Source organism: Pinus tabuliformis, chromosome 8 (genome assembly GCF_031772625.1).
Source record: "Pinus tabuliformis cultivar Carrire ecotype Pingquan chromosome 8, CPIR1, whole genome shotgun sequence".
NCBI lineage: Eukaryota > Viridiplantae > Streptophyta > Pinopsida > Pinales > Pinaceae > Pinus > Pinus tabuliformis.
Window position 1 is genome coordinate 552,087,579 of NC_142294.1, and position 27,972 is coordinate 552,115,550.

General features: G+C 38.8%; 1 long non-coding RNA gene across 2 annotated transcripts; it reads right to left on the reverse strand.

Annotated features, from left to right (window-relative positions):
* Positions 1-11,456: 11,456 nt before the first annotated feature.
* LOC149236638 (uncharacterized) lies at positions 11,457-14,121 on the reverse strand. Of its 2 annotated transcripts, XR_016268420.1 has the most exons (6): positions 12,758-14,121; positions 12,473-12,587; positions 12,199-12,327; positions 12,015-12,109; positions 11,646-11,868; positions 11,457-11,543 (listed from the first exon to the last, which is right to left on the reverse strand). It is a non-coding gene; the product is annotated as an uncharacterized LOC149236638 (long non-coding RNA). The 2 variants fall into 2 exon arrangements; XR_016268421.1 differs by lacking the exon at positions 12,758-14,121 and having other exon boundaries at positions 12,473-12,665.
* Between the last annotated feature and the right edge of the window lie 13,851 nt (positions 14,122-27,972).

Here is a 27,972-nt window from a genome sequence, read left to right on the forward strand (position 1 = left end):
AGTTGTTTTCTTGTTTCTTTTAGTTGCAATAGCCCTAAGCAGATTGACTCTAGAGGTAAAGAGGGTTGGGCAATTCAATGGAATCAGTTTAGCAGGCAGAGTTGTAACTCATTTGTTGTTCGTGGATGACATTCTCCTCTTTGGAGAGGTACCTTGTGAGAATTGAATTGTCTTGAGATCATCTTGGAAACCTTTTGCAAGACTACGGGAATGGAAGTTGAATGGGATAAGTGAAAACTTGAAGGAGAGGTTAGGCCAGCTAGTTCCAATGAAGCTTGAGCTTCTTGGTAAAGAAAGTATCTCGGGGGTAACTTAAAACCTAATAATTACAAAATAGCTAATCGGTTATGGCTAGTTGGGCAGATTGAAGGACAAATCAATTGTTGGTGTTATCATTAAGTATTGAGGGGAGGGGGAAGGTTGATTATTGTTAAGTTGGTTCTTGAGAGCACACTTGTTTACTGGTTATCCATAGAGAATATCCCAAAATCAATCTTGGAAAATGTTAGAAATAAGTGATCAAGTTTCCTATGGTCAAGTAGGAAGGAAATGGAGGGTTTTCTCCTTCCCAAGTGGGCAAGGATTGCAAATAAAAAAGGAAAAGGTGGCTGAAGGTTAAAAAACTTGCAGCTGTTTGGACAAGCTTTGGCTGCAAAGAATCTTTGGAGGTGTTTGTTTAAACAGGGTCTTTGAGGGAAGGTAACGAGGGTCAAGTATTTGGAAAACAGGGCTCCGAAGTAGTGTATTAGGCTTGAGCCTAAATATTCAAAAGGTGCCTCTAACATGTGGAGAGGTTTATTCAAAGCTTTTGAAATCTTAAATCCATGGGTCATTTGAAAAGTTAGTAATAGATCCATCATCCAATGTGAAGGTGGGAGGACTCGTGGATCGGATGTCGAAGGAACTTTTTGCTTTTAGATCCCCTAAGGAGGCACCTTCACAATAGGAGGGAAACTTCTTTTCAAGATGGTTCAAGGGCTGGAATGCCTAGTACACGAATTCAGGTTTGGATATTTGCGGAAGATTTGGAACTACAACGTCATTTGGGATGTGAATGGTCCCAATATGTGTCACTGACCTTAAACATAGCACTGTTTCTCTAATGGAGCAAGAAAATGAATCATGTTGGACGAGGAATGTCACTATAGGGGTAATGACAACAAAGTTAGGATATGAATGGAGCAAGAACTCATGTTGGACGAGGAATGTCACTATAGGGGTAATGACAACAAAGTTAGGATATGAAGAGAAGATGAGTGAAAATGTGGCAGAAGCTAGGCACTAGTGGTGGAAGGCAACTTAGAAGATAGATGGCCTTTAGGTTTAGAAACTTGCTAAAGATTTGAAACCACATCAAGACACTACAATTGTAGTCACTCACTACACAATAATATCATATATGAGATCAAAGTTGCAAACATACCCTCTGAACATCATCTCTTCTGCAATGTGCTCTATACCGCTAAAACAAAGAGGGACTAAATAAGGTTAAAATACACACACGGTTAGTAATGATAAGCTTATTTCAAAACTAATAATTATTCATAATAGGAAACACACCTCCCCAAGAGATTTTTTTTGTTCGTGCTCATCAAAACAAGTCATCTATGTTGATTTGGGGTAGCTAAAAAAACGAGGGACTAAATAAGGTTAAAATATACACACAGTTAGTATTGATAAGCTTATTTCAAAACTAATAATTATTCATAATAGGAAACACACCTCCCGAAGAGTTTTTTTTGTTTGTGCTCATCAAAACAAGTTATCTATGTTGATTTGGGGTAGCAAACAAGTCATCTATGTTGATTTGGGGTAGCATTTGGGGTAGCGTCGGATGTGCTCTAGGCTTCAAATTTTGAGGGGAGGCTTCCGCACATGTATTCCAAAGAACCCAAAAAACGTTTTGGGAAATTCCACCCGGAGACAATTTTATTAAAATAATTAATATTTTTTAATGGGATCCTAAGTCTAAACTTAGGAAATTAAAAATATTAATGGGTATTAATCTAATTGTGGGTGTAACTTCTAAAAAAAGACGAGGATCAAGCTAAAATAATCTTAGCCATTAATCAACTTTTAATCTGGGCCATTGAATGTCAACGAGAAGATTATTTAAGGAAGCTTGAGGGTCATTTGGAAAATACAACGAGAGATCAAGAGATCGAATTTCTAAAGTGAGAAGTTATCCGGAGGAAATTTTGATCGAGTAGATTTCTCGCAGTTGAGGGGCAGAGATAGCATCCAGAGAGAGATTTTCTCAGCTGGAGAATCATCAGCAGAAAGAGGCAGAGAGTGATCCAGCAGCTCTCATGCAGACGCTAATGCAGGGCCACGTAGAGGCAGCGCAGAGGGTGAGAGAGAGTCCGAAATTTTTGCAGCAGAGTCAGTTTCAGAAGCCAGGTGTCGGGGTGTGAGACCGAGAGGCTGAGGGCAGTGACTGCGAGCAATAAATCGATCAGCTGGTTGGGTGACGCAATGCCTAGAGGGGCTGATGCAGTGATTGCATGAGGACTGCACAGAGGCAGTGCAGGGCCTACCAGAGGCACCTCATCAAGTGTCCGAATCAACCGAGATTTTTCTTAGTGATTGTGTGAGGTAATCTCACAAATCTTTTTGCTAGTATTTCTCTCTGTAACTGAATAACCTGTGAGGTATTTGGAGATGTGTTCATAATTTGCTACTTCTTAATAATAATAAACCCTCTGATCTGCTGCACCAATTTTCTCGCGTTGGGTTTTTCCGGGGACATTTGTCCAAAAATAACAGTGTTATTGTGTTGTATTTTCTTTCTTGCTCAGTCTCTTGTTTCCACATATAAATTAATTAAGTGAAGGTTGCAGTGTATGTATTTCAATATTTGTCATAGAAAACTACAAATAACTTGTTCATGTAAATCTAACAAGTAGGAGAAAGATCATCAATTGCTGCAATAGGAATTCTGGTTTAGGATTTTTCACATGGTATTAGAGCTACAGGTGGAACAAGAAGAGCAGTGCCAGAGAACCCAACGTTGAGCAAAAGAGGGAGATCAAAAAGCTGCAGGAGGCAGCAGTTCGAAACCCCAGAGGGTTTGCGTAGTTCTTAGCCGGAGCGCTGAAATTTCAAGGCAGTCTCTCTCCGAGTGAGTCGATGGAGAGAAGGGCTTCCAGATCGAGATTTTGTCAGGCCAGAGGGAGCAGCGCTGAAACCTCAATGTGAGGAGAGTTGTTGGGACACAAATTTTTCTATAGGCAGTTTACTAGGCAGAAAATCATCAAAAGAAAGAGGACAAGCACGGTTAAGGGAATTTCTTCCTCGGAGAATTCCTAGCCAGCGAATTTGAATTCTCTAGAGCTGAGGAGCAGCAAGGGGCAGTAGTTTTACTAGCTCCAGCAGGGAGTGCGTAGGCTAGCCCAGCAGCAGCACAGAGGAGAGAAGAGGTCATTTGACTTTGTATTTGTGGCAGAAATGGAAACCAGTGGCTTGAGGGATTAGGACAGGTTGGACGGAGATCCAACTATGTCATCTGGAAGGTTAGAATGTCATTCCTTCTAGATGAGCATGCCCTCAAGACATATGTCGACAGCGTTGTGGTTGTGCCTGTAGATGCAGATCCGTTGAAGAAGTGCCGAGTTGAAATGGCAAAGGCAAAAATAATGATCCTCTACGGAGTGAAGATTCATGTGGTCTGTCATATTGCTAGCAGAGGGACTGCTAAGGAGATGTGGGACGCATTGTCTACGTTATATCAAGGATCTTCCGAGCAACAAAAGATGTACTTGGAGCAAAAGCTAAGATTTGCTCAGATGCAGAAGGGGGAGCGTGTGGATCCATTCCTCACGAAGCTTAAGGAGACCCGTGATGAATTGTCTAGTGCAAGGCATACACCTCAAGATTCAGACTTCGTTAGACTGGCCCTCAATTTTGTCTCAAATGAGTGGCAAGTCTTTGTCCAGAGCAGCCTTGCCGAATTGGGATGAGATGTGGGCAACTCTAAAACAAGAGGAGTTGAGGAGAGAGTCAAGGTTAAACTTGACAGAAGCAGCAACAGTGGGTCGAAGCCCAAGGAGGAGGAGGATAATGCAGCCCTTGCATCGAAGGGACAGTAGGAGCAGCAGAGAAGTAAGAAGGACGTCTCGAAGATCAAGTGTTTCAGGTGTGGTGAGATGGGTCACCACGCTACTCAGTGTCATGTCAAGAAGAAGGACAAGGATGAGAAGCACGATTTGAAGGTTGCGCCCGCAAAGATCGAAGATGAGGAGTTCGCCATGACAGCCGAGATACCTCTAGGAGGGACGTAGGCTGATTTGGAACTGTAGTTTGAAAGAGCTACAAATGGGCAGGATCCTTAAGGAGCCCACCTATAGGATCATTTACTTGCTACGGGAGCCCAAATCAGAAGTAGCAAGATGGACTAGTGTCAGATGGTGCAGAGTGTCACGGAGATAGTTGCAGTGGCTAGGAGCGCCAAAAGCGCCAGAGACTGAACAGCGCAGAGCAGAGTTGGCAGCAATGCAGATGGCACAAAGCAGAGGTCAGCAGCAGCGCAGTGGCTTCAGAGGGTCAGTGCAAAGACTAGCAACAGTCAGGCTCCAGCATTCACGTGGTATCATACTGAACACAGTTAGTTCAGTAATTTTGGATGTTTTTTCGTTGTTGATAGAGTAGCAGCAACAGTTTGCAGTGCAATGGCAATAGGCAGTATCAGTGCTAGCAGCAGCACAGATGCAACACTTGAGAGGGAGTTGTAGTACGGATGCAATGTTAACAATGGCAGTGTCACAGCAGTACAATTGCAGCAGCAGCACAATAGTTGGTGGACAACATGTCAGACATCAACAGTGCAGAGGACGATGCTTCAAAGTCAAAGCAGTATGCAGCAACGTATATTGCTAAAGCACATTCCTCGCTAAGAGAGAGTGTTTATTTATTGTAGCATCGGATGTGCTCTAAGCCTCAAATTTTGCAGGGAGACTTGGGCACATGCATTCCAAAGAACCCAGAAAGCATTTTGGGAAATTCCACCTAGAGACAATTTTATTAAAAAAACTAATATTTTTTAATGGGACCCTAAGTCTAAACTTAGGAAATTAAAAATATTAATGGGTATTAATCTAATTGTGGGTGTAACTTCTAGAAGAAGTCGAGGATCAAGCTAAAATCTTAGCCATTGATTAGCTCTTAATTTGGGTCGTTGAATGTTAACGAGAAGATTATTTAAGGAAGCTTGAGGGTCATTTGGAAAATACACCGAGAGATCAAGAGATTGAATTTCTAAAGTGAGAAGTTCTTAGGAGGAAATTTTGATCCAGTATATTTCTTGTAGTTAACGGGTAGAGATAGCATCCGGAGAGAGATTTTCTCAGTTAGAGAATCATCAGCATCATCAGCAGAGAGAGGCAGAGAGTGATCCACCATCTCTCACGTAGAGGCTGACGCAGGGCCACGCAGAGGCAGCGCAGAGGGTGAGAGAGAGTCCGAAATTTTTGCAGCAGAGTCTGTTTCAGAAGCCGAGCCGGGGTGTGAGACCGAGAGGCTGAGAGCAGTGACTCCGGGCAACAAATCGATCAACTGGCTAGATGATGTAGTGCCTATAGGGGTTGACGCAGGGAATGCATGAGTACTGCGCAGAGGCAGCACAGGACCTACTAGAGGCACCTCATCTAGTGTCTGGATCAACTGGAATTTTTCTCGGTGATTGTGTGAGGTAATCTCACAAATCTTTCTGCCAGTATTTCTCTCTATAATTGAACAGCCCGTGAGGTATTCAGAGATGTATTCAAAATTTGCTACTACTTAATAATAATAAACCCTTAGATCTGTTGCACCAGTTTTCCCGCATTAGATTTTTCCGAGGACATTTGTCCAAAAATAACGGTGCTATTATGTTGTATTTTCTTTCTTGCTCAGTCTCTTGTTTCCACATATAAATTAATTAAGTGAACATTGCAGTGTATGTATTTCAATATTTGTCGTAGGAAACTGCAAATAACTTGTTCATGTAAATCTAACAAGTAGGAGAAATATCATTAGTTATTGCAGTAGGAATTCCGGTTTAGGATTTTTCAGAATCTACAGATACAAAATAATATCAAATAAGATATTAACAAAGTTGAACGCAAAAATTAATCGTAATAAGAAACACACCTTGCTTGTTATATAAAAGGGGGGGGTCCATTTTGTATTTCACGTGTGGAACGCAATAATTAATTGTAATAAAAAACACACCTTGTTTGTTATATAAAATTGGAGAGTCTATTTTGTATTTCATGTAATAAAAAACACACCTTGTGTTAAAATTGGCAACTAGGGCCAAACTCCATATGGGTCATCTTATTTATGGTAGCTGATATTTTTCTTGGATTCCTTAGGTCAAGAGGTATAGGATTGATCTAAAGATCATCCGATTCTGACATGTATTCATGGAGATATCAATTTATTTGTGTTATGGGACAATTCGTCAAGGTCGGCCAGCTACCAAATTGCCCCCACTTGTGCTCAAATGTTTTAGTATAAAAAGAGGTGGCTTGCTAGTCATTTGGACACACACTCTTCTTGTGATCTTTTCCTCTCCACTTGTCTTTGGGTTTTGGTGGGAGGAGAGATCCTAAGAATATACGCTACCCTAGAAGCTGCCATGGGAAAGAAAGATCTACGTTGCTCTAAAGAAGATGCCCTAGCCCCTAAAGCTGGCATGGAGATAAAGGCTTAACGCAATCAGGAAGATGGGCTTCTAATGTTGTTCTAATGCTACCCTAATGAATCCCTAGCGTTGCCCTAATAAAGAAGCCTTAACGATGCCCTAACAGGAAGACCTAGCCGCAGTCAGGTAGAAGGTTTCTATTCCTAGCAAGTCGCAGTCCTAATGGGAGGACTACAGTCTTACCCTAGCCACAGTAAATCACAAGATTTGGCCGCAGTCTTAGGGGATCTCTAGAGCTACAATACGCTGCCTGAATGGTTCCTAATCTACAGTCTCAAGTCTGCCCTAGCTGCAGTAAAAAGAGAAGGTTGCAGTCACCAAAATAGAGGACTATAGCAGTTGTCCATTTGTGCTTCTAACCGCAGTCAAAGGAGGGCTAGTCTCAGCCCTCAAGGAGGTCATCATGGCTATAGTTGGAGACGACCCTATCAGCCAAATGATGAAGGAGACGTAAGGAAAGTCAGCTATCATATCACATTTTGGAGGATATGTCCTTATGCCACTTTGTTGTAGGTGACAGCATGGCTCATTTAGGAGTGTTGAAGAAGGGAGACCGTAGCCTTGGGAGGGATGTTGCAGCTGATGTGTGAAGTCTGGTAGGACTTCATTGATGCCCTAACCAGTCAATGACCACATTGTGAAGGTTGTCTGAATTGTTGTTTGAGTCCAACAATGCAGCAAACAGCAGCATGATATTATATGATGTGACAACATTGTAATAAGGTGCAGCATGATGATGGGCATAGTGATGAAGTGTATCATAGCATGATGAGTGCAGCACAGTGATGATGAATGTTGCAATGAGGTGCAGCATGAGGTGCAGCAGTATGATGTATTGCAACGGCAAAATTGTGATATGCTGCAGTATGCATTGAGTGCATAAAGGGTACAGCATAGTGCAGCATGAAGGATGCAGCAGAGTGTTGATGAAGTACAACATGATGGGCATAGCATGATGATTGGGCATAGCTAAGTGATGAGAGCAGCATAGTGATGAAGAGCAACTCAGTGATTGGGTGCAGCACAGTGACGGGTGCAACATGATGATGAGGTGCAGCACAGTGTTGCATGGTGATGGAGTCACCTTGGAGGATCAGTTGAAGCAGTATGTCATCACCTGAGTTCAGATCAGCTACCTCATGTGCCATCTTCTTAGAGAAGATCTCTGCTCTTATTTAGATAAGTCAAAATGTTGACTTCTAATGTATATGTACTATCTCTCTCTCTGCTGAAGTATTGAAGGGCATAAGAAGAATTGATCAAGAGTTTCTTCACATTGGGGTTTGTCCCTAGCTGGCGCCATATCTTGTGTCCTCTTGTCTTGGCTTGTTTTCTACGATTTATGTTTATGTTCTATCTGCATTTTACTATCATGCTAAATGTGATTGCTAATTTGGAATTGATATTGAGCTAATATGGAAAATTGATGTAAATTTTCTCTCAGCATAGAACATACCTAAAATTAACATGGTATCAGAGTTGAGGTGAAGAGAAAGCCCAAGCAAGAGTGAAAGAGCAATCACCAAAGACAGTTGGAAAGGACAAAAAGGCTCAATGGGTTCCTCATCCCTCTTCAAATTCACCAAGGGTGAAGTCGAAGCAGAGAATATTATCCGAGTGGTGTAGCGGAAGCATCTAATGGCCTACCTAAAGATCACTTCAATGGGAAGTCTGAATCTAAGGGTGGAAGGAAAGGCATATGCCTTGCTTGCAATAAGTTCGGCCATTATGCGAAGGAGTGTCTGAATGGTAGGGACACATCACTTGATGATGATAACAATCATTCCAGGGACATTTTCAATGATCGGAGGAATGACAAATAATGCAAGTCATCAAGGAAATGGCCGACTCTTCAAAGAATGCAAGGAACTCCAGGTATGAAGAATCAAATGTTGTTTCTGATAAGCTAAAGAAGTATTATCTTATATTGGCCCTCTCCACTACTCCTCCAGACTCTTTGGGAATCTGGCTTATTGATAGTAGTGCTTCAAGGCACTTCATCAGATAGAAGGAAGCTCTCTCTAATTTGATAGAGAAGGAGACAATCGTGGAGATTTTTCTTGGAGACGATGCCACCCATCCCGGAAAGGGTGTAGGGAATGTTACCCCTCAATTGAATGAGGGTAACATGATTCATTTAAAAGAAGTTCTTTATGTACCTGATCTCAAGAAGAACCCGGTGTCCATTTCGGCAATGGAAGCCAAAGGTTTCAAGGTGGCATTCATCGATGGAAAGGTACGTGTTTGAAAATAGAATTTTCAAGATGCTTTTACTCATGGGTTCAGGGATTGGCAATTTGTATCAAGTTGCAGGAAGTCCATTGGGGACCATGTTGTGTGACACATCTCTTCAATGGCACCGGAGGTTTGCCCATCTTCATTATAAGGCCCTACCCGATGTGAGTCACATGGTAAAAGGGATGCTTCAATTCAAGAAGAGCATGTAGGTACATGTCCGAGATGTACCGAAGGAAATATTACAAGGGGACCATTCCCCTCATGTAATAACAAGACCTCAGATGTGGAACAACCTGAGGGGTTTGAGATTCATGATTGGGAATCTCAAGTATGCAGGTGGAAGAAAGCTCTCTATGTTTTAGAGCAAACACCCCGGGCTTGATATGAGAAGATTGATAGCTAGCTGATGAAGTTGAGATCCACTAGGAGTGAAGCCGATCCAAACCAGTGCTTGAAGGTTGTGGATGATAGACCTCTTATACTGGCACCTTATGAGGACGACCTCTTTCTGACAAGTGCAGACCCTCTCATTTGCAAAAGTAAGAGGGAGTTGGATTCTAGATTTGGAATGGTGAACTACAAGCCCATGACTACCTCGATGGAGCTTAACTTTCAAAAGTTATGTGGTAGTGATGCCGGACCTGATTTGGGAAATGCCTCTGAGTTTCATAAACTCATTCGCATTGATGTTCTTGGTGAACTTCCTTCCGAATATATGTTTTGCAGTTAGCATGTTGGGCTCATATATGGTTGAGCCTTATTGGATTGGCGCAAAGAATCATTTGAGATATCTTCGGGGCACAATCTCTCATGGATTGAGATACACTGCTGGAAATGTGAAGCTGCATGATTATTCTGATGTTGATTAGGCAGGCAATGTGGAGGATCGCAAGAACACTTCTAGGTGTTGGTTCTCTTTGGGTTCTGCTTCGATATCCTGGATGAGCAGGAAGCAGAAGTCGGTTGCTTTGAGCACCGCTGAGGCCGAATACATAGCTGCGAGTATAGCCTCGTGTGAAGCTGTCTGGTTGTGGAAGCTCTTCAGTGAGTTGTTTGGACACGTGTTGGATACCATCGTGATCTTCTGTGACAACCAGAGGGGGATTCGATTATTGAGGAATCCCATGTTCTATGATCGCTCCAAGCATATAGACATCAGGTACCACTTTATCTAGGATATGGTACATCGAGGAGCAAGAAGGCTCCATCGCATTGGGACTAATGTGCAAGTCGTCGATATTCTGTCGAAGCCCCTGGGAAAGGTCAAATTCTTGACTTTCTGAGAACGACTAGGAGTTGTGGAGAGACTCTTATTGAGATTTTCTGTTTGGAGTAAAATAGGCAAAAATCTTTGTAGGTGACAACAATAGAAATTTAGTTCCTAGATTAGCTCCAGGTTGTTGGGAGATGATTAATGCCTCCTATATTTTATGTGAGTGAGTTAATGAGGTTGTTAGATTCTCTTTGCTATATAAGAGGCAACCATTCGGATTGTTTGCTATGAGGGTGAGAGTTTTGTGAGGATTTCATTTTTGTAGTCTCCTGTTTGATTAATAAATTGTTGATGCCTATGTTGTGTGGACGTAGCCCAGATTGGTTGGGTGAACCACGTTAAATTTTTGTGTCTTATGTGCTTGACATATCAGCTGTATATTTTTGTTTAATTTCCGCTGTGCATCTGATCTCCAACAAGTGGTATCAGAGCGATGTTGGAACGCTGGTGCCTAGTGCTGCGTGGAGCTGTTGGTGCGCTGAGTAAAACCTGCGTGGAGGTGTGATTGCGTTGCGTGGTGGAGCGTGTATTCAATTAGTGTTGTGCGTTTACATATGTTTGGAAGCGCTGTGCGTTAACAGGACTCCAGTGCTGGTGCGGGAGTCTTCTATGCGCAGAACTGCTGGTATGCATTTGAATGAACGCTGTTTACCAAACCACCTGCGTGGAGCGCTACATGCTGGACCTGCGTATGACGTGCTGGAGCGTTTACATGCTGTATGCCTTTGACTGCTGGTGCGTGGAGAGTCTGCTGGTGCGATTACATGCTGAAAGGAAGCAGTAGGTTTACAATCAGGGCAACCAACATACATATGAGGTAAAGTACCGTTTTTGAATCTTTGAAAATGGTTCGTGAGTTGAAACTTCCTAGAAGATAGTTGGTTTTTAATGTTTTGAGTAGTATTTGTATTCATGCCAACAATTGTCTTTTGCCTTTGGAAGACTATTTACATGGGCCATTTTAATTAGTGTAAATTTAGTTGGTTAAGTCTGTTTGGAGTGGTAAAATTTGAGGAACAAACAAAAGTGGCAAAGTATATTGGGAGTGATGGAAGGAATCTATATATCTATATTTCGATTTCTTCCTAAAATATCAAATATGCACTTGACTTCATGGAATATATATGGGGAAAGAAAGAGAAAAAAGACTTTAGGTAGAAATAAGTACATTTTGAAAAAACCAGAAACCATAAACCTTGAATAGCCCCTTTGAATTTCAAAACGGGCATCACATAATTATTTGATAAATTAAACCAGGCATACCTGCTCTTTAGCCTTTGCTGCACCCACTACACCCATGGAGCATTGGAACTTTCATTAGTTGAATTGTTTGGGTTAAGCCTTAATTTCCTGGCCCATTGAACACAACAAAAACAAAACCAGAAAAATATAATGAGAAATATTTAAAAAACACCAAGAAAACAAAAACTCATGAGAAATTTGGGAGCTTACCTTTCCTTCAATGCTTTCCCGATCGATGTGTTGGAATGTGTTTCCTTACTAATGTGTCGATCGAAGGTGTTCTTTCCTTACTAACCCTCTGTTACCCGTGCATTTCCCGAATGATTACTAATGCCGAATGTGTTCGGTGAGATAGCAGCATTTATTGCATCCACCTATCAATACGCTTTTGCTCCCACCACCCCAAAGGAATCGAAGGCCTAAAAGAAATTTTCTGAAAAAAATGAGAGATATTAACCATAAATTGTAAATTACAAGAAAATATTTAACACAAATTACAGGTAGAAGTAAGTCCATCCTATGCAAAAACAGAAACTAGTACACCCTACATATATGTCAGGAGAAAATGACGAAGCTTACAGGGGCTTTGATCCCGAAGAGGACTCGCACTCCACCCTTTGCCTCTCTGTGAAAGGCAGAGAGAGATTCAACAGTGCACCTCCACCTTTATTTACCTGCATTACAAGGCACATGAAATAAATTCTTAAAAATGCTTCTGATATAATTATGTAGAAGAATGGGAGTTAAATTTAACCGAAAATACCTCCTCCTCCTCCTTCCCCTGCCTCTACTGCACTTCCTCCTTCGCCTTCCCCTGCCTCCACTGCACCTCCTCCTTCACCTTCTCCTGGCCCCACTGCTAGGGCTAGAGATAATTTCCCACGCATTGAACCTAACAAAAATAAAACCAAAAATTCATGTAAAACAAATATTAAAAAAATAACAAAATTCTCTTTAAAAAGATTAAGGAGCCAGTAACATATTATAGAAATGTATTAAAAGAGACCAAAACAACCTGAGGGCACGAAGAGATTAACTGTGCTTGTGCTTGAAATGAGGATGATCCATAGGTTTTGGACCAAAAGCTGATGGACCTTTCTCTTTCCTTCTCAGACCACCAAAATATTAAATGGCTCCTTCACATTGCTGGTTCTAAACTTTGGAAAAAATCACATTATAATTTGTGTCTAAAATGAGAGAAATGAAGCAGTGCCCATTGCATCAGTGGAATCTGCATCGATTCTAAACTTTAAAACTAATCACATTATAATTTGAAGATTTCTAAACTTTAAAACAAATCACATTATAATTTGTATCTTCACCTGTGCCCATTGCATCAGTGGAATCTGCATCGGCTGTTTCGATTCAGATCGGAGTGCCAAGCCCAGGCGTGAGATTCTGGCTATTCCTTAGGGCTTTATGCACTTAGATAGCTAGCTAGTGACCGAAATAATACGAATCAGACGAAAAGGCGATGGCATCATTGATCCTTGCTTGGGACTCGGCTCGCACATCTCGATGAGGAAACTATACTTGCGAATGCTCCTTTCACGTGCAATCGGTGCTTCTCCTGCTTATGGAAGAGTTAGGGGAAGTTGCCACTAGCTCAGGTGCCCAGCAGCACCTCCATCCCGCTCGTCTGCTTTTTTGGGTCTGGGTTGGACCGTCTTCATTTCCCATTCATTAATCCCAATGGATAAAATTATGAAAACCACTGGTAACAGCGAAGCCAAGAGGAGAAAGCAACCAAAGTAGACAAACAAACAAAAAAAGAAGAAGAAGAAGAAAGAAGAAGAGAGAAGAGAGATATCAAACCAAAAATCGGCATGGCCATGCTTAAAATTCAGAAGAGAATAACCAGAGAGCCAACGATACAAAAAAGATGGAAACAGTAAGCCAAAAATAAAATTATAAAAAACAAAAACAACACAGCAGACACCATAAACAACCAAGAAGGCCGCCATCAACAACACAACAGACACCACAAACAATCAAGAAGGCCGCCATCACATCGCCTGAACTCTCAAGTCCAACTCTGCTCTGTTCTGCGTCCATGGCCACCGAACAGACCATCACATTATATGAACTCCCTGTGCATCCGAACTGCCTGCTGCGTAATTAACCTCACATTCGCATTCTGAATCTGAACTTAATGCTACAATGTGAATGCCACCATTCTTGATCATCATCTCAACTCTAATTTTCTCTGCGTCGCTTAGTGTCATCTTCGCGTCATCCAGCTCACCTTTGCTTTCATTTGAGTTTTCACATTTGCTTTCATTTGAGTTTTGTGTTGTTGCAGGCCGTACATGATCTTGTGCAGTAACCCCGTCCTCCTTTTTCCACAAGAAAAACGCGTGAATTGCCATTATTTTCGGCTGGAAGGAACAGTGGTGGATTCAGGGCGGAATTATCTCATCATCAACCAATTCCTCTTTCATATAACAGCTTCCCACCGTCTTAGCTTTGCCCGGCTCTGCTTCTCAATTGAAAGGGATTCTTCCCAGAGCTGGAGCTCTGTAGTAAATGCCAGAGGAATACCCTGTCCGGAGCCCTGTAGTAAATGCGAGAGGAATGCCTTGTTGTTTCTTCTCGGCTTAGAAGTCCTGTGAAAAAACTACGACGACATCAGACCCTGCTTTGTGTCCAGGCCGACCAGCGGACACATCACTCCTCCTCCCGCCAGGCGTCCAAACTCGAATTGCATTTAATGAGGGCGGTGATTATTTTGTTTCATTAATTTTTTTTTTATGCTTTTTTTGCTTTTATGATTTATGCTTTTTTCAAAACAACTGTTTGGCTTTTCTAACCATAACCATGCCTTCTAATGATGACATGAATTCAAATTTTGAAAATGACGCCACCGACCACTTGCACCAACACAACAAATCTAATTTATTTTTTTATTTTAAAATGAATAATTAACTTAAAATGCAAAAAAAAAAAAAACATTACATTTGATGGATTAAAATTATGGCATTTTAAGTCTTTAAAAATATTTTGAATAGTGTTTCTCACTCATTGCACACTAACAATTTTGGGATTGAATAAATGTTTGTCTTAATAACATATTTTTTATTAATTAAATGTGTGAGAATTAATATTATAGAAATTGTTTATATAAATTTTTTTATTAATTAAATGTGTGAGAATTAATATTATAGAAATTGTTTATATAAAGTATATTTATTTAATGAATTTAGATTTATTTTAATTTTAGATTTGTTAGTTAAATTAGGTTTTTTAAAGATGATTGAAGAAATGGTCACTTATGTTAGGGGATTATTTTTCTGACTTTTGAGGTTTAGTGTTCAAGGATAATTTATAGGATTTTTGTATCTGTAAACAACGTTGTACTTCTGAGTGGAAAGAACGTGCCATTAAAACAAAGAGAAGAGTTGTCTCTCTTTCCTTTCTTTAACTCTTTTCATGCTTATTATTACAAAAATTGAGACTTATCACATGATATCATCTATGTTTGGACCTCCCAAGTAAACCCAAGAGTTATAGAGCATAGTGAAATGAAATGAAATGGTTTTAATGACATCCACGAGACCTCGCGGTGTAAGGGACCACCCACTATCGCTTAATCCATATTCAGATTTTTTTTCTAGGTTGATTTTGTTGTTATGGATATTGAGTAAGAAATTTGTTGTTTTGTGAAGTCTTGTCTCCTCAAAAAGCTCACTAAGATTGTTCACCTTTAGACTGCTAACAAATTGACGATGGATAACTTCATACGCTACACACTCTTTGATAAAATGTCATTATGTTTCTACCACCCCTTTGTTGCAAAAAATGCAAATTCGTTCTTCCCAATCTTCTTTAGGGACCGCCCATCTACCAGTTTCACATCTTAAATGATGTGAGCTAGTCCTCAGTCGAGCAATTAAAATTTTAGTTGTTCCCTTAATTGAGGAACTCAAATACTCTTTATTGTCATGTTTCCACGTTGGGTTAAATTCTTTGACATAATATGCTTTATTTTTGCCTATATGCTTTGTCCACATGGCAATCCTAAATTTTTCTAACACCCACCTTTTTATCTCCTCCTTAGCGTGAGGGAAATCATGCAGATTTATGTCCCATTTGCCTAACCACTTTCTGTTTTGTTTCATCCATGTCTTTTTCCAGCAGTTTAGCTCTTCTTCAACAACCAATTTGGGCCACCGATGCTTATCCATATTTTCAACCTTCTTTAGGTAACTTAGCAAATGAATGATCGTTGACGCCTCAATTGGAAACATACCAGCCTCAGCTAAAAGGATATCATATGGGACCATTGATTTAACTTTGAGGCTACTTGTGATCATATGCTTTTGAATTCTTTCTATTTGTCGCCATTTGTGGCTTGACATGTTGCTCCCCCATATTTCGCAACCATAGAGGATAACTGGCACCACTAATATACCAAAGAGGGTTTTCTTAGTCTTCCAATCCCATAGTTCTACCTATCTACACCTGTTCTGAAGGAGGTAAGAAGCTTTCCACCCTCCTTGGATTCTCTTTGATCTACATGTCTCCCAGCTAAGCCTATAGTGAAAGTCAATTCCTAAATACTTGTACTCATCTACCACCTCCAAGGGGTTGCCCTCAAAGAGAAAAGTACCCTGATGTTTCTTTCTTTTCAAAGAAAAAATCATGACTTTAGTTTTGTTGGTATTTACTTGCATTCCCACCTCTTGACAAAAGAGTTCCATAGCTTTCAAGTGTTCTCTCAAACCTTGTACCGATTTAGCGATAAGAATAAGGCCATCTACATATAAAAGTAGTTTCACCACATATCTTTCCAGTTGGATGCCTTCTCCTTTGGTATTGTTTATCCACTCTTAAAGCTTATCAATATATAAACCAGATAATGTGGGAGAAAGAGGACATCCCTGTTCAACTCTTATGTCACTGTCAAAGCATTCAGACATGCCTTCCTTTGTTCTAATTTTGGCTCTAACCCTCTCATAAAGCTTATGAACAACTGCCCCATATTCCTTTGGGACATTTAGTTCTTCCATTCTGTGCCATAGTTTATCTCTAGGGACGGTATTGAAGGCTTTTTTGAAGTCAACAAAGCAACAAAATGCTTCCCCACCTTGGTTGTCCCAAACTTTTTCAATGAAGTGTCTTAGAGTGATGCAATGATCAATGGTAGAATGTTTAGGCCTGAATCTAGCTTGTCCCTTTGCTCATTTTCCCTCTTTTTCTGCCCATTCGCTAATTTTGCGCTCTAGCATGCTCCCAAAAAGTTTTCCAAGAAGAGGGTTGATCATAATAGTACGGTAGTTAGAAGGGTTATTGATATCTTCGATTTTGTGAAGAGGTATAACAACATTGCTTGTCCACTCAACCAGAAAGCTATATTTATTGACTATGTTAAATATCTCCTTGATGTGTGGGGCTAGAAGTTTCATTCCCCATTTTAAAAATTCTACTTGTAAACTGTCAATGTCATGTGCCTTTCCATTTTTCCAGTTTCGCAATACTTTGTTCAATATTAGTAACCGAAAATAGCTCTGTTGAGGAGACAATTATGGAAGGCTTACTTTTCTCATTTGTCCGCTCATACAAAAGTTCAACAACTTGGAAATAGACCTTTGAGAGCATATAACATAGTCTATTGTGCATTGCACGTTGTATGTTTTACAAGTAATATTATTGGACTTCGGCTAATTTTTCATGCCATTACATATAACCATGTCATTTAGGCTACAAATACCTAATAGTTCTGCTCCAAGGTGTGAAACCTGCCCTTTCCCATCTTGCGATATCCTCCTCCAAGTGTGCTCTTCATTCTCTCTAAGCCATAACAGATTGTTATCCTCTCCCATATCGCTGCCCGACTTAATAGATTGATTGTTTGTTGTTATTGCATTAAAATCACCAATTAGGAATAGTTCTCCCTTAGTACTAAAGTTTGAAATATCTTTTTTAACGCTACATATGGGTCTTCACTATCTAGGTTCCTTTTTTGTAGAATTTTAAGCTTTTTGGGGAAAAATAGCAAGTAGCCATCCATATTGTTGCATCCATATATGTTATTTTTAGCCATATAAATTGTTTATTTGGGTCTTCTTTCTCTAGTTTTATAATCATGGTCCATATTTCTTTTATTAGGATTGTTATTCCTCCATGCCCTTTACCTGATTTTGTTTCTTCATTCATGTTGTACCTCTGAGATAGTAGTAGGTCAGCTACCAATGCCAGAGCATCTAAAATAAATGTTTTGGGGTTTTTGGTTTAAGTTTTTGGAAGACCAATGGATGAAGACAGATGTAGAATTAAAGTAATTAATTCTTTGGGTTATATTAATACTTCAGCCGAGGGCTGCTATAAAGCATTACACAGTGATATAGATCAAAAATAGTGGTGAGTAGAAGACAACAAAAAATATGATTATCACAGTTTCCAGACTGTAAAACAGAACAATCATAAGTGTGAAAACCTTCTAAACTACGTTTAAAAGATTCAAGGCAGTATACTTAAGCTTACACAAGATGTTGATGATTTATTGATTAGAGGGGATTAGCTACACAAACAGTTGCATTAATCCAATCTCTTAATAGATGATCACTTCAGGAGCTTATAGGAATCAATTGAAACACAAATTGTTCCTACCTAGATATCTCTGTAAGTCATAAGCATATGAAGAAAAACATGATGATTGAAAACTGGAAAAACTTACAGGATAACACAAACTGTGTAAAACCAGATTCAGAATCCTCTGCTTTGTATTAAGGTTCCAGAAAAACTGAGTACATCAAGTGTCTGCAAAAGCTTCCTTCAAAGGTGGCTTCCAGGTTCAAAGTAGTATTAACAGTCAAGACTTTACAAGCAATGAACTATGAATCTTGAACTCTAAACCCATAACATCTCGAGAAGAGAGTTATTTATACAATAATAAACTTAAGAAATATCCTAAAACTGATTAAGATTTATTCTAGGAAAGGAAAAGATCTTCATGCAAGAAGATAGGGGCAGCTATTGAACTGCTTCTTGTTGTCCCCTTTTATTCAGGTTGTGCTGGCTTTGTTTGTCTGATATTTTTCCCTTTATGCTGATCGATTGTTTGTATCTTTTACTCTGGCCAATTCCTTCATTTAATCTTTACCTGATACTCTTTAAACTCTGTTTAATATGCTTTCACCCTGTTGAGTAACCTTTACTGTGATCTTTTCTACCTTTACTGCGCATTCCAATTTTATTACTGTGTTTTTCAATAGTAAAATCCTCATATTTGTCTTCAAACTGTTACACAGGCTTTTTGTTTACAAACCTAGAACAACAACCTTTACTTGCAAAACACAAAAACTTATTAAGAAAAACATGGTGACAGAGGAGGTCGTTCATGGCTTTGCTGAGCTTTTAAAGGATATCGGAAAGAATCCGGGGCATTTTGGAAGGTAAAATGATGGTTTATATGGTCGCATAGGCTTATGGAGGCTTCGCTGTGTAAAATAGGCGAAAACAGAGCAAAATGGTCATTTTAGCTTTTAAATGGGAAAAACAGTTTTCCTTTGAAATATGGCGCGATAGTGAACAGTAACCATTTATCATTTTGCGGAAGACAATTTTCATCGCACTGCTTATGAGGCACTGGCGGTTTTGGGGAGGAGTCACTCGAAATAACCAGAGCCTGACACGTAGCAATGGAGGACGGTGGGATACCACTTTTCGGGCGGGTAATGCCCGTATAGAGAGTCAACCGGAAATTTGCCAAGGGTCGTTGGATTTGGATGGATTAGATCGGATGGTGGTGGAGTGAAGGAGCAGCACAGAGGATTTCAACGGTTAATTATGGCTAAATGAGCTTTAACATGGGTTAAAACAAAGATTTGCGGTTTAAATGAAGGTTAAGGTTAATTCTTTGTTAAAATCATAAAAATGATTTAACAAAGAAAACCTTCGCAAAAACATATATGGCAGACTTGAAACTTTATTAATTCGGGTGAATGAATGTTGTCGGGTCCGGGTCCATTAGATATCGGATATCGCAAAGGCGGAGGGTGTATTCATCGGACGGGACTTGCGACGAGGGCAGATGCGAAATGGCGATAAGTTATGGTATATATTGCGTCGGGTCCGGACTTATCGCGCATCGCATTTCGCAATGGTGGAGGGGAATGCTTATTAGCGGGACTTTGCGATGGGGGCGAACGCAGTATGGGAATAGATTGTAATATAGATAGCATCGGGTCCAGGGTTCCCATCGCATATCGTAATCGGAGTTCGCAATGCAGGGAGTAATGCATGTAAAAAGGCTTGTGATCCCGCCGATATTGCAATGCGATATTACTATGAAAGACATAGTTTTTTAAACAAAACTAAGGGTTTTCAGGATATATAATAAATGAAATTAAATATATACGGGAAAGGGAAAAATAGGGATTTAATACTATAAGTTAATGTTAACACGAAATATGAGCGGAAAAGGGAAAAATGGACTAAGTATAATGCTTTTTATGATTTTTTTTTTTTCATATATGCATTAATACTTAGGGAAAACATCATTTTTGTGGGTTTTTCATGTAAAAAGGGATTTTGTATGGGATTTTCACTTTTCTTAGAAAAAAAAGGGTTTTGACCTTAGGAAAAGGGGTTCTTAGTGGAAAATGAATGAATATGAATGTATGAAGGTAGGAAGGGGAAATTAGTGAATATAGGGATGAATGAGGATGAATGGGAAGTTAATTAATCTATGTTGTAGACCTTCTTTTACTTTGTGTAATTGAATCATGGACATAGAAACCTATGGTGAAACATGATAATGTACCTTTAGTCCAATGAATAATCAAACTTCTGCAACCTTTCTCTACTTACCCTTTGCTTATCCTATCATTTTTTCTTCACTTAATGGGTGCATTTAAGCTAGCAAACCCTTTCCCTTTCTTCTTATTTAACAAAAACAAACTATCTAAATCTACCCTTATAACCCCCAAGGGCTCAAATTAAACTGATGAGCACCTTATTATTCTCTACCTAACTACTGATCTACCAAGATTAAATAGTTTGGCCAGATCCTTATTCTCTAACTATAATATCAAATTTAAAGCATGAAGCAGTCAAGATTAAACTATTTGACTGTCATGGGTTGTGGCATTTAAAACAAGCTACACACAACCATTATTTTGTAGAAACAGAGTAGTGGCATTTAGACTTGCTCACTTTCAGAATTTATTTGTTCTATTTTCTATCTAACCTAACATTTTCTTTTTGCCTTAATTTTTTAGAGCATCTACCTAACATTTTCTTTGATATGGACATCACTATCAAGATATTTTTTTTTGCTAACATTGTATTCACTATTATTATGTCCATTTTCTAACTTAACATTTTTTCAAATATTCTATCTTATCAAAACCAAAAAATGCTACAACATTGGCTCCATCTAGGGACTGTTTTCTCCTCTAGAATGCAGAGAACCTGCAGATCCATGTGCCTTCTCCTCGGGCTATGGAGTCCTTGCTGTAAGAAAATCACACTGACATCTTGGAAAGGAAAAGAAAACCGGAGTATTTACAATGAAAAATATTTCAACTTCTTAGTATTGAATGTAGTGTTTGAGAAACCTTCCATTTATAGGATAAGTGGAATATAGCCCCTCAAGATTTTGTAGCACAAAAGTGTTGTTACCCTTCACTTCAGCAATTGCTAAAGGTCCAAACCATAAATTGTCAAATTTGCCATGCTTTCCTTTCTCTTCTCTCCTAGCATCCCATCTTAGAACTAGATCACCTTCCTTAAAATCCCTTTCCCTGGCTCTTCTGTCAAACAAGGTCTTCATCTTATTATGATATTTCATCAATTTGTATTGAACTTCATCTCTGTTCTCATTAAGTTCAATAATCTGATTTATCCTTCTTGAGAAATCATCAGGTTCATCTGTTGAATCCTGCAGGAATTTTAAAACAGGGAAGGCCAAATTGGTAGGGAAAATTGCATCTTTCCCATAGACTAATTGAAATGGAGATTTGCCAGTTGATCTCTTTGGAGTGATTCTGTTTGCCCATACTGCATAAATCAAATGTGAATCCCAACTCTTCTTATGATCAGCTAGAGTCTTTTTTATTACCTTTACCAGGCTTTTGTTGGATGATTCTGCAAGGCCATTACCTTGAGGGTAGTATGGAGTTGAATGATGTAATAGAATCTGATATTTCTGGCAAAAGTTAATCAATTTAACACTAGAAAAGGTTGTTGCATTATCAGTGACAATCTGAGTTGGGCAACCAAATCTAGATAAGATATTCTCCTCAATAAACTTAATTACTACTGCATCAGTAGCATTTCTGACTGGAATTGCTTCCACCCATTTAGTAAAGTAGTCTGTTGCAGTGAGAATCCATCTATGCTGATTACTTGAAGTGGGGTGAATTTCTCCAATAAAATCTAATCCCCATTGAGAAAAAGGTTCTAAAACTATTGATGGAATGAGTGGAAGAGCTGCTAATTTTTGTTTACCAGCAAACATTTGACAAGGAACACAACCTCTGACCTTTGCCCCTACTTGTAAGAACAATGTGGGCCAGTAAAATCCTCCCCTCAGAATCTTGTATGCTGTTGCTCTCCAAGCATAATGTCCCCCACAAAATCCTGTATGAAACTGATCAATGATTCCTTCAGTTTCTGATTCTGTTAAACATAATAACAAAATGTTCAGTGGATCTTTCCAGTATAAATTTGCATTTATAATGCAGTACCTGACTGATTTTAACTTGAGGGTTTTACATTAGGTTTTTGAGAATGATGCTGGACACTCAAAATGGATCAAGAAATTTACAATATCTTGATACCAATTTGACAAGAATTTTTCATCAATGTGTATAAGACTGATCTGCTCTGAAGGTAGAGGTTCTTGTGGATTCTCCCCTTTAGGATGAAGGGAAGGTTCTTGTGGATTCTCCCCTTTTGCAAGGACAGAAGGTTCTTGTGTGTTTTTCCCTTGTATTTCTAAAACAGAATTGATTCCAAGTACTTTGCAGTTGGATTCAGCTAGAAGCTTAGCTAATCCTTGACCTTTTACTAGCTTGGTAGTCTTGATAGTTAGATCAAACTCCAGAATTTGAGTGATCCATCTACCTCTTTTCCCATCAGTGTCTGGTTGGGTTAAGACAATTTTTACAGCACTATTAGGGACATAAGCAGTAATAGGTGAATGTAAGACATACATTCTGAATGATTTCAGGGCTTGAATGAGGGCATAGGCTTGCTTCTCAATGATGTCATACTTAAGCTCAACATCTCTCATAACCTTGCTGAAAAAGGCTATGGGTTGGTCATGGGAATCTTCATTTTTTTGTAATAGAACAGCAGCAAGGGTTGTTTCAGAGGCAAAAGAGAAAATACTAAATGGCTTAGTATAATTAGGGCTGGCTAAGGTGGGAGCTTCAGAGATAGCCTTTTTTATTTGTTCAAATGCATGCCTAGAAGTGGGAGTCCATTTGACTTCATGGTCCTTTCGGAGCATGTCAGTTATATCTTTTACAATCTCTGCATAATTTGGAATAAACCTCCTTAGAAAATTAATCTTGCCTAGAAAAGCTTGAATCTCCTTCTTCTTTATAGGCAAGGTCAATGATTTAATGGTAGATACTCGTTTGGGGTCAATTACTACTCCCTCCTTTGAAATGATATGGCCCAACATTTTTCCTTCTTTGACAACAAATAAGGACTTCTTGGGGTTCAATGATATTCCAAATTTTCTATACCTGTTAAAAACCTTCTTCATCAAGTGCTTTAAATGTTTCTGATCAGATTTAGAAAAAACAGTTATGTCATCAAGATAAATAACCACAAATTTATTTACCTAACCCATGAAAGCTATGTCCATAGCTCTCTGAAACGTTGCTCCAGCATTGGTTAAGCCAAATGGCATCCTAGCGTACATGAATGTACCCCAGGGTGTAGTAAAGGATGTCTTCTCTCTGTCTGCCGTATCAACATTCACTTGATTGTAACCTGAAAAAACATCAAGCATAGAAAGTCTTTGTGCTCCTGAAACCATTTGAAGTAACTAATCCATTTTGGGCAAAGGATAATTATCTTTTAATGATGCCTTGTTCATATTTCTAAAATCCACATAGAGTCTTATTTCTCCATTTTTCTTTCTAACAGGAACTAGATTTGCAACCCAATTAGAATATCTAAGAGGGAGGATGATTTGAGCATCTAACATTTTCTTAATCTCCCTTTCTACAGTTGGTAGAAGGGCTGGGTTTATCCTTCTAAGCTTCTGTTGATAAGGTTTTGCTTCTGGCTTCAGAGGAATCTTGTGTTGTATTAACGATGTATCATAGGTCTTTAAATGAGCGTAAGTCCAGGCAAAAATGTCTTTATAATTTTGTAGCAACTTAAAATATTGAGCTTTGATTTCTGGGTCTAGAGATGTGCATATTTTGATGTTTTTAATATCTTCAACAATTCCAACATTAATCTCTTCTATGTCACAAATGGACTATGGGTTTCGAAAAACATCATTTTGATCAAATAATTTTTCTAAAGGAATGAGTCCCTTTGGAATAAAATTATTAGATAATTGAATAATGTCGTGATTAGCAATCTGGGTTTTAAAATCTGAAGTATCATTTCCATCTGCGTTTTCATTTATTCCAGTTCTTTCTTCGTCAATTTGCATAAATGAAAAATCATCTATTACCTGCAAAAATGATCTCAGTTGTTCATCATCTTCAAATATTTGCCAATGTTTCAGATTATGTGGGATAGATGGCCTATATTTGACTCGTATCTGATAGAGTACATCAGTATGATCAAAAATTTTAAAAGAGCTAGTTGGAACAGCTAGGGCATCTGCGTGAATATTCTGATCTCTAGGAATATGAGTCAAATTAAAAGCATCAAAGAGGTTTTCAACTGAATCCCATACTTCATTTCGGTAGGACCTAAGTCTAGGGTGCTTGGTCTAGCAAACATTTTTTACTTGCCTAACAATAAGTTCTGAATCAGTAAACACACTTAAGTTTTGAAATTTTAGGCTTTTGGCTAGTTGTAATCCTAAAAGGAAAGCTTCATATTCAACAACATTATTGGTAACTTCGAAGTCTAATTTACATGATTGGGTTATATTTTCTTTTTCAGGTGAAATTAAAACTACTCTAGCTCCTGCCCCATCTTTCGTGCAAGAGCCATCAAAGAACAGTTTCCAAATATCAGTTTGGTTTGGTTCAGGACTTTCAACTACTTCTTCAATTTTGAATTGAGTTTTATGTTGGTTTGAAGTGAGTTGAAAACAATCAAAGTCTTGATCTATTGCATAAATTAGATGGTTTCTTGGCTGGTCAGTGTTACAAACATTATGTATAAATCTTACCTCTTTATATAATCTTAATTGCTTTCCTCCATAAGTAGGAATAGTAGCATATGACATATCCATTTGTAGAGTCCCCCCTAATTTGGCACAACAAGACCTAGAAAGGAGCATTCCAAACTTGGGAGGGATATCTGTGACAACAATATCAAGTACTACACTTTTCACTGGAATTTGAGTAAGGGTAACCACTAGATCTTTGATCAATCCCAAGCAGGGCACCTTTTTAGAATCAAAGGTGTACAGGTCATGGTAGGATCTAGTTATATCAAGTTTCAAATGGTCCATGATGGATTTTGGCATAAGGTTGTGTGGTGCTCCTGAATCAAGCATACAATTATGTAACATGGAATCATTTGTTTTAAGAGTTACATAGAAAGGAGGCACTATCTCATCTATCATGTCTGAACTAGGGCGAAAAACTATTGCTGGTTTTTCATCTTGTAGACTTATGACATCACCTTCTGCATCAATCAAGGTATTTTGAATCCATTTAGTGACTTGGCTTTTGCAACCAGGGTTTTTAGAAAGTTCTGACATTGGAATTGGGATCTTCACCCTCTCTAATTCTTTTTCAACATTAAATGCAGTCAAAATGTTTTTACCAGCTTGGGTAGTATCAATTGACTGATCTAATGGATGAATAAGATTTGTTTGAGCTTCAGCAGTTTAGGTACGTGGTTCAAATACTGGAGTTTCCTTTGGAGGTCTTCTAGGACCAAGCCTAGGCCTAAGATCATACCTCTTGTTTAATTCTGCAATTAAAAATTCAGAGAAAGCATGATATTTAGACACTTGTGAAACTTCCTGATCTTCTTGAACCTGATTCTGTTGTGAGATAGGAATGATGGCTGTTTGATTGGAAGATGAATCCATACTATTAATATCTTCAGTAATTGTCATAGTAATATCATCAGGTTGTTGGTCATCTATCAGTAGAGGAGTAGGAACCTGTTGATCATTGTTGGGTCTCTGAAGAATTTATAGTGGTGGATTTCTTTTATACTGACCTTGATTTTGATTTTGGGGTCTAGCAACTGTTTGTTGTATTGTTCTAGGTTGAGTCTCAATCTTTGAAATCATATTTGATAGGTTTCTAAGAAGAGATGTTATTTCATCTATTTTTGAGTCTTCTAATTTAGTCTTAGAGGAACTAGAGGCTTCTTGAACAGTTTTAGTTTTCTTTGGGCCTTTTCTTCCTTAAGTTTTAAAGAAGTTGAGGCTGCTCTATTTGATTCTACTTCTATAGCGTTTGTTTGCATATCTTCAAGAGTTCTTGAAGTTCTCTCACGTAGCATAACAACAAAGTCATCATCAAAAGCTTTATAAAATCTAGACTTAGCTGCTGCTACAAGGGGCTTACAATCAACAGGCATTTTGTGATAGAGTTTATTGAATCTTTTGATAAAATCTGATACTGGTTCACCGAAGTTCCTTTTAAGCTCTTCAAATTCTGTGAGGAAATAAAGAGGATCCTTTTTCACACCCCATTGATTTTTAAATATGGTTGTAAGCTCTTCCCAATTTCTAATGGTAGCTGCCAGTAACTGCCTAAACCAAATTCTCACATTTCCTTCAAGTGACTATACAAACAATCTCATATAAGCATTTTCTTGTTCAATATTCATGTTGTCTGCAAAGTCAAGGAAAGCTTGAAGATGGTCCTCAGTTGAGGGACCAATTTCTCCATTGTACTTGGGAAGGTATTTTAAGTATCTAGCTGGGAATGCATCAAGGTTATTAGGTAAGACTAAGGCAGCATATCTAGCCTGTACAATAGGTCAGAAAGCCATGACAGTAGGTGGTGTATGAGGTGCTTGAGGTATATGAGGTTGTTGAGGTGTATGAGGCTGTCCAGGTAGAGTATGAGGTGTTTGTGTGGATGTAGAGGATGAATAAGAAGTAGAGGAAGAAGATGGTGATTCAAGGGTTGATGGACTAGTTGGAGGTGAAGGAGGAGATGAAGGAGGAGATCTCCTGAAAGACTTCAAAGGAGTCCTAAGAACTAACTTTGGGACCTGTAAAGGAATACCTTCTTTTGTTTCAAAGAGAGGATTGGAATATATAGAAAAGGTTTCCTCAGATTTTTTGGAAGAAGAAGCTTTAGGACAGTAAAAAATGGAAGGAAAATGATAGGTGGTAGGGGATATAAAATCTGTGGGTTTATATTCTGGTAGATTGACACCCAAATTAGATTCAGTTTTAGGTGACCTTGATGGTAGTGTGGGTATTGGATGAGTTTCTAATGAATGGGTAAGGTAGGTTGACTTAAAATCAACTCCTTTATCAAGAAGTTCAACAACCCTAGGTGATAAATGGGAGCAATTAGGATCAGCTGGGATATTACTATAGGGGTCAAATGATTCTAATTCTTCAGACTGCAGGATTGAAGAGGAAGAAGAAGATGGTTGGTGTCCCCTTTTAGAACTGGCTTTTCTCAGAAGCCTTTCAGGATCTGACAGAGGTTTAACTATGTCAGCTTCTGAACGAGATCTGGTATGTTTATAAGGTGCCAGCTTGGGAGTGTGGAGTCGCCTAGGTGAATGATTTTAACCTTTCTAAATCCTTTAATCACCTTTAAAGGAAAAGAATAAATGAATATCGTTGTCCCAAGGGAAACTTAAAAGAAATTTGAATCCCCGGCAACGGTGCCAGTCTGATGTTGTACCTCTGAGATAGTAGTAGGTCAGCTACCAATGCTAGAGCATCTAAAATAAATGTTTTGGGGTTTTTGGTTCAAGTTTTTGGAAGACCAATGAATGAAGACAGATGTATAATTAAAGTAATTAATCCTTTGGGTTATATTAATACTTTAGCAGAGGGCCGCTATAAAGAATTACACAGTGATATAGATAAAAAATAGTGGTGAGTAGAAGACAACAAAAAATATGATTATCACAGTTTCCACACTGTAAAACAGAACAATCATAAGTGTGAAAACCTTCTAAACTACGTTCAAAAGAGCATCTACCTAACATTTTCTTTGATATGGACATCATTATCAAGATATTTTCTTTTACTAACATTGTATTCACTATTATTATGTCCATATCCTAACTTAACATTTTTTCAAATATTCTATCTTATCAAAACCAAAAAATTCTACAACAATTCCAAACAGAGATTTTAGTGTATTCTTCGAAATCTAGAATTCTACATCCATTGTGTTTGTGTGTTTCCATAAGGCAAATAATGTCTTTACCCTTAGCTATGGGCCCCAAC